Here is a 12,373-nt window from a genome sequence, read left to right as displayed (position 1 = left end):
CTTGTGGCTAAAAAGAGTTTTAAACAACTGTAAATAGCTAGTTAAAATACAATGGAACCTTGCAAGTGATGTTCCACTGACTCAAACGTTCAGTAGGTAGTCGAACAGGTGAAAGCCTGTTTACAGCGAGTTTCAAACGAATAATGAAAAATGACTTACCTGCAATTTTAGTACTCTAGGTATCACCACCTTTGTGTGGCCCACTTTGTTAGGGAAAAGTATTTTTATAATCATTTTAAAGTGCTCATTTTTTAAATGAACCTCACTATAATTAAACATTACAAAACATTCACAACTTGAACTAAATACATTAATTTAGGCTTTTTATCCAAAAGTAATACCATATGAAATTTAGACAGATGAACATCACTCATTACACGTGTGCTTGTAGGAAAATTCTACACTACTGCTTCAACCACTTAAGTTCCAAAGGTCACTCCCACCTTTCCTCTTCACTGCACATCCTGAACCCTGTGCTCCTTCAGCTCAGCTCTAATCCTTTTTGATATATGGGACAGTGGACAATCATGGCTTCATAATCTTTTCCAGGAAAATTATAACCAGCCCTAATTGTATTACTCCAACCACCCCCCGAAACAGACAAACATTTAGTATTTGTCCCCTAAAAAGTTTTTTTAGTGAGACCTCATGCATGAAATGATTATCTTTGACGTGGTCTTGCCTCAACTGTGCTGGCTGTAGAACTCTGTGCACTTCACGCTGGCTAATCAGAGGAAAAGTGCCTGTGCTCCCCCTTTCAATATATTGGCATACCCATTATTGGTACATTTAGCTTACCTTTGAGCTACTAGTATATGGTACAAAGTGTACCTGGGAGCATGCAAGTTAATTAATGTCATTAGTGGACTGCAGCACCCATTGTGCCACACACAAGCAGTTACAATCAAAACAGGCCCGTAGGCCTAGCCTACAATTTTAAGCCTGGCTATGATGTTTAAACTGTAAATTTGACTGTTCAAAATAACCCCTTTGACAGTAAAACTCCCTCCTTTTAAATATTAATAACTCAACCCTTTTGCCCATAAAGCAGGGTGCACATTATTTAAAAGTAAGACATGTAAAAGTTTAAGGTGACCTGTCCTTAATATGAAAAAGCTAGAAAAGCTATTTTCTCTGTGGTAAGGCTGGCTGTTTATTGTATAGAGATGCAACATTACATTATAATGCTAATTCGGATTAGATAACTGACAGCAGAGTTGGAGGGAGTAAAGCAGCATGAAAAGGTGGATAGTAGGGGGTAAAGACCTTCCTGACATTATAGAGGTCAGTAGTGTGCATCATCAGCACTGTGCCAAATACCAGTTATGTTGTGTGAACTGCAGAACGCAATCATTGCAGCAGAAAACACAAAACTTTGTTCCGTTTATCCATCACAGCCCAATCTGACGATTAGCCATGTAATGTGGCGAACCCCCACCCAAAACTCGCTTTCCTCTTTTATTGTTGCACCGCCCAAATTTTGGGACACCACCAGTCTTGACATTTCATTTGAGAGTGTTTTCAGTGTTGTTCCAGCAGATGGCGATGTTGCCTTTCTTAGAGTACCCTAGTTACCTACCTGCCATAAATCAACCTTCTAAAGCACAGTTGATCGTTCAGTAAATTAGAATTCCTGTGGACATGTCGCTGTTGTGCGCTTAATATCAATGCGTTACTTAAGAAAATATACTGAAAAATGAAGTTGAAGATATAGGTTGTGACTGTCAGCACTCTTGTAGTATAAAATGAAGATGGATATATTCGTCGTGAGCACTCGGATGGGAGATGTATTTGTAATAGCGCTTTTTTCACAGCGCTATAATGTGGCACAGCGCTATTTTTTCATACGTTTCAGCCATTCAGCAAGGCTAAACGTTATAGGAAAAGCGCTAAGGTGGTGGGGTTGGAGAGGGTAGATAGAAAATGATAATACCTGAATTACAGCCCGATCAATGGCGGGACACTAATTAAAGGCTCCATAGAACAACAGGAAGTGACCTCAAAGCACACCCCCGCTGATAAGGTATAACGCCGCAAGTAAAAGATCCAGTCCTGATGGGCGGTCCCAAAAGGAGACAGGGCAGTAACAAGGAGGGAGAAAGAAGCCTCATTATCAATCGGAAGCCAGCATTTACCATGAACAAGGACGCCAGCCAATGAAAAATATGGGCAGAGCTTCCACGGCACTTCCACATCTGTCCCTACTACAATATGCCTCGCAAAGCTAGCAGCGCATGCCCTGCAATGCTAACTCGACCAAAAAAAAATAGGAAATTGTGGAACAGTAACAGTCCTACAATTATGTGTTTCCAAGCTTTTCTTGGTACCTCTGAGTAGGTTGTATCCCTTTACCACACATCCATTACAACACAATGCCTTTACCACACGTCTTTACAACACAAATATACACATATATATATATACACATATATTACCTACTGGCGGTCGCCAGTAGGTATATATAGTTAGGATTTTTTCTCTATGGGATTTTTGAAAATTCTATGTCTAATAACGTTGGCGTTTGTGGACGGAATTGGCTGAAATTTTCAGGAAAATGGCACATTTTGTTTCTGAGCAGCCCCTGAAAATTGGGGGGGGGTGTTCGTCCAGGGGGGGGGGGTCGAGAAAAAAGGGGGGTCCCAAAACGTGTTTTTAACATTGAGTTTTCCATAGGGCGGTTGGCCTCACATTTAGCCCGAACGGCTGAATGGATTTGCACGAAACTTGGCAAAATTGTAGGGACTGGTAGCCCGATGTGCCTTTTGTAGGTCTCAATATATGTGCTACAGTGGATTTTGAGAAATTAACGTTTAAAAAAAGATATATCTGTAACAGCGGACCGGGCAGCGCTCCAGTACGCGTACTTTTCGCGCAACGGAGCTTTGTGAAGCGAAGCTGATTGGTTCTCCGGCGTCTGTAAACATTCCAAACAGTCCGTAGCGGCCGCCATCTTGTCTCTCGGTAGGATCGAGAGACAAGAGGAGGCCAAAGCGAAGGGGCAAATGACCATAAGGGGGCATAGTAGATCCTCGCTGACCCCCTAGGTTTGATGTGGAGGTTTTAAAAGGGCCCCGCGGGGCAAAAAAAAAAAATAATAATAATAAAACGGCTGAATGGATTTGCACGAAACTTGGTAAAATATTAGGGACTGGTAGCCCGATGTGCCTTTGCTAGGTCTCAATATATGTGCTCCAGTGGATTTTGAGAAATTAACGTTCAAAAAAAGATATATATCTGTAACAGCGCTCCGCTTCGCGTAACGGAGGTTTGCGAAGCTGATTGGTCATTCTGTCACTGGGCTATAGTTGGGCTACATCTGGCTGATATTTGGGCTACATTTGTTTTTTTTGTCTCTGGCGGCCATCTTTGGGCTACATTGGGCTACATTGGGCTTCATTGGGCTTCATTGGGCTACATTGGGCTACATTTGGGCTCCAACATATATATAGGCCAATGTAGCCCAATATATATTTTTCAAAGTTAATTTTCGTAAAAACCACTGGAGCATATATCTTGAGACATAGCAAAGGCACATCGGGCTACCAGTCCCTACAATTTTGCCAAGTTTCGTGGAAATCCATTCAGCCGTTCGAGCTAAAAGTGAGTCCAACCGCCCTATGGAAATGAAGGAAATGAATGGGTAATTTGTAATTAGCAAATAGCTCATCGCAAACTAGGAATGGTAAAGAATCGCTATTTATTCCTTAAAGTTCGCTATTTAGGAAATGCAAAAAACTTTGATGATACATATGGCGGTTCATCTCTAACAAGATAAGAAGCATAGGGATAGATTTATGATGACTGGCGCATCACCAGGGATGTGTTAGTCATTCTGTGCCGCTGTTCCGTCACCTATGGTGTGCTGCATTTACAATGCGGCGCATCATGGGGCAAAAACAGCACAGATGCGTGATGTATCTGTGCCGTAAAGGTGGCGCATTGCTGGAGTTGTATCGCAAGTGTGATGAAGCTCCAGCAAGGGTCGGGGGTGCCCCTGTCGCAGGGTTTCTGTTCTCACACAGAACTGTGGACAGAGGATTGGAACCTCGGCGAATTAGGGTGTCCCAAAACTCACCTTAGTAATCAAAAACCCCTTAGCAAGCTAGGTACAGTGTCACATTGGATATAACAAACTCTCAATGTTTACACAATCCAGAATATGAACTTATAGTACCTCAGGATACGTGGAACTCATGAACAGTCGGTCGTTATATATTTCTTAGAAACCAGAACATGGAGTTAAGAAGAACACATGTGTATTTGAAATGTTTATTTACTAATGCCGTCTTCTCAGGCGTAGTATCTTAGATAATACAAGTACACATATTATCAGTAGCAAAATTACCAGCATAGTTACTAGTACATAAAAAGCGAATGGTGACAGTATGTTAACATGCTGTAAATGAATAAGAGTTAGCAACACTTATAAGCAGCCACGGGCCGTGGAGGGAGTTACGGTGGGGCAGGGAGGCGGGGAGGGGGAGGGGCAGGGTGGAGAGGGCTCCACCCTGCCCCTCTCCCTCCCCGCCTCCCTGCCCCACCGTAACTCCCTCCACGGCCCGCGGCTGCTTATATCTCACCCTCCCTAATACACATATTATATTATTTGCTAAGAAGGTCTGTTTGTGTTGGTTTAGGGCGTGCCCATACTTTAGTGTCTTAGATTTGAAGGAATCACATCAGCATACACCAGCTCTCTCTTCATGTGAACCGCATCAACTGTTGTGTATGTGTGTTCGGCAAAGCAATATAAAACCCGCCTCATGCCCAGAATTGGCAGAAGCTGCACTTATGTTATGAGTATGAAGTCGTGGAGATCAGACCTCATAACAATTCTGTATCGTGTTGTTCTTGAAACTTCAGCACTCGCTGTACAGATATAGTTTAACAAGCAAAGCAGATAGTAGAGCAATAACATATTATTCTCATGTAAACCACGATGAACTACTAGGTTGAAAGCTAAAGCAACAACTAAGTGTCGTGTGCAGAAGTTGCAAAAAAGGAAAAATGGCGTTTAAACCGGTAATGAGCCCATGCTAACTTAACACGGTGTAAAGATATCCAGGACCTAGATGACACCTCCCCATGATCCGGAAACGAACTGAATAAGATAATAGAAGTGCCATCTCATGAGAGCAGATTGCAACTTTATATGTGGACGGTCCGCAAGGTAAAACATTAAAAACTAGGAAAATTGAATGCTAAAGAAAAATAAAACAGCCAAGTACTTTATCGAGTCTTAAGCCAATAGGCAAGCTAAATAATAAAAACTTGACAAATAAGTCAATGAATTGTCAATGAAATGCTAGTACTCAGCATATCAAACATGAAAAAGGTCTATGACATAACTGTGTATGCAAAATAAGCTGCAACAGCCTCCAATAGGAAGTCACCGTCTTCATCCGAAAAGAGTTCAGCCATCCAATTTAAAAGCGGAAAAGAACATACGTGCTCTCCCAGCACCGGATCCTCTATCACCATCAGAGGACAGCTCGGTGGGTTTTCAAGAAAGCTCTGTTCCAAGAAAGACTGTGTTGCCGCCAGTAAATTCCAGGGACCAATTAGTCCATGCATCAATGCCACAGCCATAATCCTTTCGCCAGGACAAACCAACTCGTGAGTAATGATAGGCGTCATCAGCTGATTAAAGTCGACGTCGGGAGAAACCGGTCCGCAGAGACACAAATCAATGGCCCAATCGAAATCACAGGTCAGGCAGTGAAATACAGGCTGGACACAGGTGAAGTAGGAGAATCGAAAAGATAATCCATATGCCGTGCTTAATATCGCCAACGGCATTGTGCCATAATATTCTAGCATGCGATTGCGGAACAGTGTCAGCAGCTGCAGGGCGGGAGCTTGCACAGGAGGGACATCCATATTTAAAAATGTAAAAAAGCACAAGAGCGTCCGCTGGTAATGCAAGTAAAAATGGGAATCCACGAAGCAGAGTGGAAAAAATAGAATGAAAGAAAGCAGGGATGACTCCAAAGATTTTCTCAAATGAAGTCACGAGACCACTGGTAACAACTTTAAAAAAGTGCGCCAGGGCCTTTGTGGAGGACGCGTCAAAGATAGTCCGAACCATGTCGCTGAAATGCAAAGGCGAATCAGTATTTAAAAGGGTCTGCACCTCTGTACGGGTGTTCGCTATGTGAAGCACGAAAGTTTCACGGGCCGAACTCAAGGCCACCTCTCTCTGAGACAAAAGAGCTCTTATTCTTGCCATGCCGTTGAAATGTGCTCCCAAGGTTGGTATTTGTGGCCAGATTGAAAACTCCCTATGTTCATGTGTGGGAGGAAATAGAACATTTCTGCAGCAAATAACCCGTTCACTTACTGTTACGATAAAAGGAATACTTTTAATTAACCCAGAACAATCTTCATTATTGAGCATCAAATAACTACCATTTTCCAACAACTTGAACGTGGGGATGATAGCAGGAACTGGCGTGCCTTGCAACACGCAAGCCATATTTGGTCGGTGTTTGTTGCATGAACCGTGTAACTGTATGTGCCTACACATTAGTGAATGATCTGGCGTCTCAGTGCATTCCTCTCCATTCAGATAAACTTCTTGATCATCTTTGAAACATCTGTATGTGTATGGAAGCGACCAGACCTCATGAAGAAAAGCACTACCTAAAGGTTCATAACGACCTATTGGTATATATTTCATACAATTTGAAAACTTATATAAAGCAAAAGGCAGTCTTATTAAACCGTGGATAAGGCACGTTGCCAAAAAACCCGCAATCCTCTGCTGATGATGTCACTGAGCATGTCATGAATGATGTAATATGTGACATCATCAGCAGTGGATTACGGGTAATAGTATCTCTAGTTTACTCCCCTATAGCTGTCTTTCTTTTAACATAAGTGTCTGTTTCCTTCCCTTATACTTACTGTTTTTTTTTTTTTTTTTAATTTTTGGTTCACTTCCGGTTCGCGTACCGGCGAGCGAACTGGGAAGCGAACTACGAGAAATAGAGGTTGGCACAGTTCCAAATATTGTACCAATTTTTTAATAACGGGGAGGTAGTTCTGAAAAGAACTTTTTTTTTATTGTTTTTGTTGTTTTATATTTTTTTTTATTATTTTTCTGAACATTGTTTTACTTTTTTTGAATTTTTCTGAACAGTTTTATATTTTTGGGGGTTTTTCTTGCAGGGGGCAATGAAAACGATTCATTGTAAAGGGCTCAACAGGAGCAACAAAACAAAAAAAAAGTATTTATTATTTGGGGCGTTTCGTACAAACTTGCATATGATAGTCAATAGCTCTGTTGATCAGAGTGATGCTTCTTTCTCCGTAGCAAATGAATCCATTGCAATGTACGCAGACGTGTTTTACTTCATGAAATCTCGTTTGAATATTTGGCACCATCTCCCTGCCCTCTGGTCCCGTTACTTCCGGTACAACAGATCTTCTGGCCATAATAGGGAGATTATCTAGGTCGTTACGAAACTGTGCAGCACTGTAGTTGTTAGGATGCCACCTAGTCATATGGCGATGCATTGTGTAGTTTCCGAAACTGTATTTTTTGTCGGTCCCTCTGGACAGTCTATCTTGACATATAAGGCAAGTTACGTATCTTGCATTTACTTTTTTCTGACCTTTGGGAATTTTAAAAAATTGCCAAATGAAGTTTTCTTTCCGGTGAGACGTCCTGGGCTCCTCAGGCAAAAAGTGCCTCTCTTCGTGCTCGTCGTCCTGTTCTTCTTCTTCCTCTTCTTGTTGAATTATAACTTGAGCAGGTGGTCCACTCTTCCTTGGATGTGGTGGAGGTGGTGGGGAAGCACCAGCTGAAGCTACTAAAGAAGCCATTGCTCACTGGTAACAAAGGGTCTTTCTCTCACAAAGATGAAAGTCAGAGTGAGGAAAGAAGGAGGGGTTTTCATCATTTGGGAAAAACAATAGTTCTCAACCAATGAAAAGTGTTCATTTTAGATTATATGACCTAGTCTTACATCATTAGGAAACCAAAAGCGAAATGAACCAATGAAAAGTGTTATTACCAAGTCACATGACCTGCTGTGTTTACGTTAAGCGCTTTGCAGGGCCTCCAGGTTTGCTTCCAGAAACCTGTGCTTTGCGACTCGGTAAGCGTACCAGTTCACTAACGTAGCACGTCATATGACGTATCACGCGACAACGCGAAACGTCATGCGGACGGGAGGCGTCACGATGTTGTTTTCTAACGCGGGAGTTGCGGTAAAGAAACGTTTACCGGCTCGCGGTCTATTTCGCGGCATCAAGGTCAGCTAACGGGAAGCTTCCCGGTTCGCGAAGCGGGAACGAAGAAAAAAAAATATTTTAAAAAAAAATTATTAATAAACATATAAAATATATTTTTTGATTTAAAGAAGAATACATTTTACATCTACAGATATTAGCTGTTAAAAAACCAATGAAATTCACTGAAAAAACCATAGGTTATAGACCATATATAGTTAGGAATTAGCATTTACAAAACCTTGAAAATTCACTGAAAAAACCATAGGTTATAGACCATATATAGTTAGGAATTAGCATTTAGAAAACCTTATTTTACTCACACAAAACCATTGAAATTCCATATATAGTTAGTTGCACTAACTATATATCGCGCACCCGCAATCCACTGCTGATGATGTCACATATTACATCATTCATGACATGGTCAGTGACATCACTGATGACATCACTGATGACATCTCAAATGACATCACTGATGACATCACTGATGACATCTCAAATGACATCACTGATGACATCATGACACACCAATACCAGTTACTACATACGCACTCACTGATTCCTACGTCTACACACACATTCACTCATTCACCCATACAATCACTCATACATACAGTCACTCATTATTACAACACTATCATATGCACTCATACACCTATGCAGACAGTCACACACTGCCACTCATCCATGGAGTTACTCACACACCAAGTCAGTCCTGTAAAGAATCAATCACACTTCCATTTCTTCATCTATACAGTTAAACACAGAACACCATACTTCAGTGACATCACTGATGACATCACTAATGACATCTGAAATGACATCACTGATGACATCATGACACACCAATACCAGTTACTACATACGCACTCACTGATTCGTACGTCTACACACACATTCACTCATTCACCCATACAATTACTCATACATACAGTCAGTTATTATTAGAACACTATCATATGCACTCATACACCTAGTCAGTCCTGTGAAGAATCAATCACACTTCGATTTCCTCATCTATAGTTAAACACAGAACACCATACTTTTCACACATATACTAACACATACTTACTCTCTTATACAATCACTGATACAAGTACACATTGATATGCACAGCGTCACACACCTCCCAGCCAGCCACACACACACTCAGTCTTCCATCCATCCAGTCATTCTTCAATATGTAAAACGTATTTAAACTTTACAAAAACACACAGACACTAGATGATGTCATCAGTGATGTCATCAGTGATGTCACTGACCATGTCATGAATGATGTAATATGTGACATCATCAGCAGTGGATTGCGGGTGCGCGATATATAGTTAGTGCAACTAACTATATATGGAATTTCAATGGTTTTGTGTGAGTAAAATAAGGTTTTCTAAATGATAATTCCTAACTATATATGGTCTATAACCTATGGTTTTTTCAGTGAATAAATATATTACCTACTGGCGGTCGCCAGTAGGTATATATAGTTAGGATTTTTTCCCTATGGGATTTTTGAAAATTCTATGTCTAATAACTTTGGCGTTTGTGGACGGAATTGGCTGAAATTTCCTGGAAAATGGAACATTTTGTTTCTGAGCAGCCCCTGGAAATTTGGGGGGGGTTCGTCAAGGGGGGGCCGAGAAAAAAGGGGGGTCCCAAAACGTGTTTTTAACATTGAGTTTACCATAGGGCGGTTAGCCTCACTTTTAGCCCGAACGGCTGAATGGATTTGCACGAAACTTGGCAAAATTGTAGGGACTGGTAGCCCGATGTGCCTTTTGTAGGTCTCAATATATGTGCTCCAGTGGATTTTGAGAAATTAACGTTTAAAAAAAGATATATATCTGTAACAGCGGACCGGGCAGCGCCCCGGTTCGCGGACCTTACGCGTAACGGAACTTCACGAAGCGAAGCTGATTGGCCCTCCGGTGTCTGTCAACATTCTAAACAGTCCGGAGCGGCCGCCATCTTGTCTCTCGGTAGGATTGAGAGACAAGAGGAGGACAAAACAAAGGGGGAAATAACCATAAGGGGGCATACTAGATCCTCCATGACCCCCTAGGTTTAATGTGGAGGTTTTAAAAGGGCCTTACTTACTCTATTTTTTTTTTTAAAAAAATTTCGGGTTAGCTCCCGGTTCGCGTACCGGGAAGCTAACCGGGAAGCGAACCAAAAGAAATAGAGCTTGCCAGAGTGCTAAACATTCTAGCTAATTTTTAATAACGGGGAGGTAGTTCTAAAAAGAACTTTTTTTTTTATATTTTTGTTGTTTTATATTTTTTTTTTCTTTTTTGAACATTATTTGTTTTTTTTGTATTTTTTGAACACTTATTTGTTTTTTTTGTTTTTTTTCAAAGGGAAGGAACAGAAAGAGGCATTGAAAAAGGCTCAACAGGAGCAAAAAAAAAATTTAAAACTTGCTGCGTTTGGAGCATCGGTGTTTCTCGAAAGCCAAATTAATTAATTTCAGACTCATGTTTGCGCATGAAATTAAAGTGCCACAATATAAGCATGTCACCTTCATATGGACAAAAATTTTTGGGATATTTGGCGTTGTTTCGTTGGCCTCTCCAAATGTGAGAGACATATCAGGTGATGTTCTTGTCACCGAAGTTGGGGGGTTCTGTTGTAGTTCACGCACCTCTGCACGACTATAGTTGATTGGATGCCACCTCTGCATATGTCGGTGCATCGTGTAATTTCCATAACTGTATTTTTTATTAGTGCCCCGGGATAACTTTTCTTGGCAGATAAGGCACGTAGCATAGCGTGCATTGACTTTTTTCTCTCCTGGTGGAATGGAAAAAAATTGCCAGATAAAGCTAACTTTGCGATGAGATACCCGGGGTAACTCTTGACAAATCGTGGTCCCTCTTCTTCCTCTCCGTCTTGTTCTTCCTCTTCCTCCTCTGTGTCTCCAATAAACTGTGCAGATGGTCCTCTCTTCCTATGAGGAGATGGTGGTGGTGGTGGTGGGGGTGCAGAAGCTGAAGCTACTATTGAAGCCATTTTTTAATCAGAGCAAATGATCAGGTCTTCCTTTCTCAAAGTTGAAAGTCAGAGTGAGAAAAAAGGTGGGGGCTTTCATCATTTGGGAAAAAAAATAGTTCTAAACCAATGAAAAGTGTTATTTTTAGGTCACCTGACCTAGCCTTACATCATTATGAAACCAAAAGTGAAATGAACCAATGAAAAGTTTTATTAACAAGTCACATGACCTCTCACGCTCATGTTACGCGCTGCGGAACGCGCCCCGGTTAGCTTCCGGGTCGCTGCGCTTCGCGCCTCGGTCCGCGCCCCGGGGCACTTCCGGGTGCGCTAACGCGGTACGTCACAAGACGCATTACGCGGCAACGCGATACGTCGCGCTTTCGCGACGCGCCGCGGATCGCTTCCGGGGAGCTGCGTTTCGCGCCTCGGTCCGCGCCCCGGGGCACTTCCGGGTGCGGTAACGCGGTACGTCACAAGACGCATTACGCGGCAACGCGATACCGTCACGATGTTGATTTCTTACCGGTTCGCGGACCGGGTCGCGGCATTAATTTGAGCTAACGGGAAGCTTTCCGGTTCGCGGACCGGGAGCGAAACAAAAAAAAATATTTAAAAAAAATTATTAATAAACATATAAAATATATTTTTGGATTTAAAGAAGAATACATTTTACAGCTATAGATATTAGCTTTTAAAAAACCAATGAAATTCACTGAAAAAACCATAGGTTATAGACCATATATAGTTAGGAATTAGCATTTACAAAACCATGAAAATTCACTGAAAAAAACCATAGGTTATACACCATATATAGTTAGGAATTAGCATTTAAAAAACCTTATTTTACTCACACAAAACCAATGAAATTTCATATATAGTTAGTTGTACTAACTATATATCGCGCACCCGCAATCCACTGCTGATCATGTCACATATTACATCATTCATGACATGGTCAGTGACATCACTGATGACATCACTGATGACATCTCAAATGACATCACTGATGACATCACTGATGACATCTCAAATGACATCACTGATGACATCACATCACAACTGAATGAGTGGATGTATAAGTGTCTGAATGAAGGTTTTAGTAGGTGCGTGACTGACTGTATGAGTGAATGATTAAATGTGTCTCACTGAA

At 41.5% G+C, this 12,373-nt stretch overlaps 1 long non-coding RNA gene across 1 annotated transcript in view; it reads right to left on the bottom strand.

Moving 5' to 3' along the window:
• The window catches only part of LOC144781990 (uncharacterized), a 190,804-nt gene that overhangs the window by 41,533 nt on the left and 136,898 nt on the right, over nt 1-12,373 (bottom strand). The gene's annotated exons all lie outside the window — the stretch shown is intronic.

Source organism: Lissotriton helveticus, chromosome 9 (assembly GCF_964261635.1).
Source record: "Lissotriton helveticus chromosome 9, aLisHel1.1, whole genome shotgun sequence".
Classification (NCBI taxonomy): Eukaryota; Metazoa; Chordata; class Amphibia; order Caudata; family Salamandridae; genus Lissotriton; species Lissotriton helveticus.
Note: the sequence above shows the minus strand (reverse complement) of the source record. Positions and strands in the feature narration are given on the sequence as shown.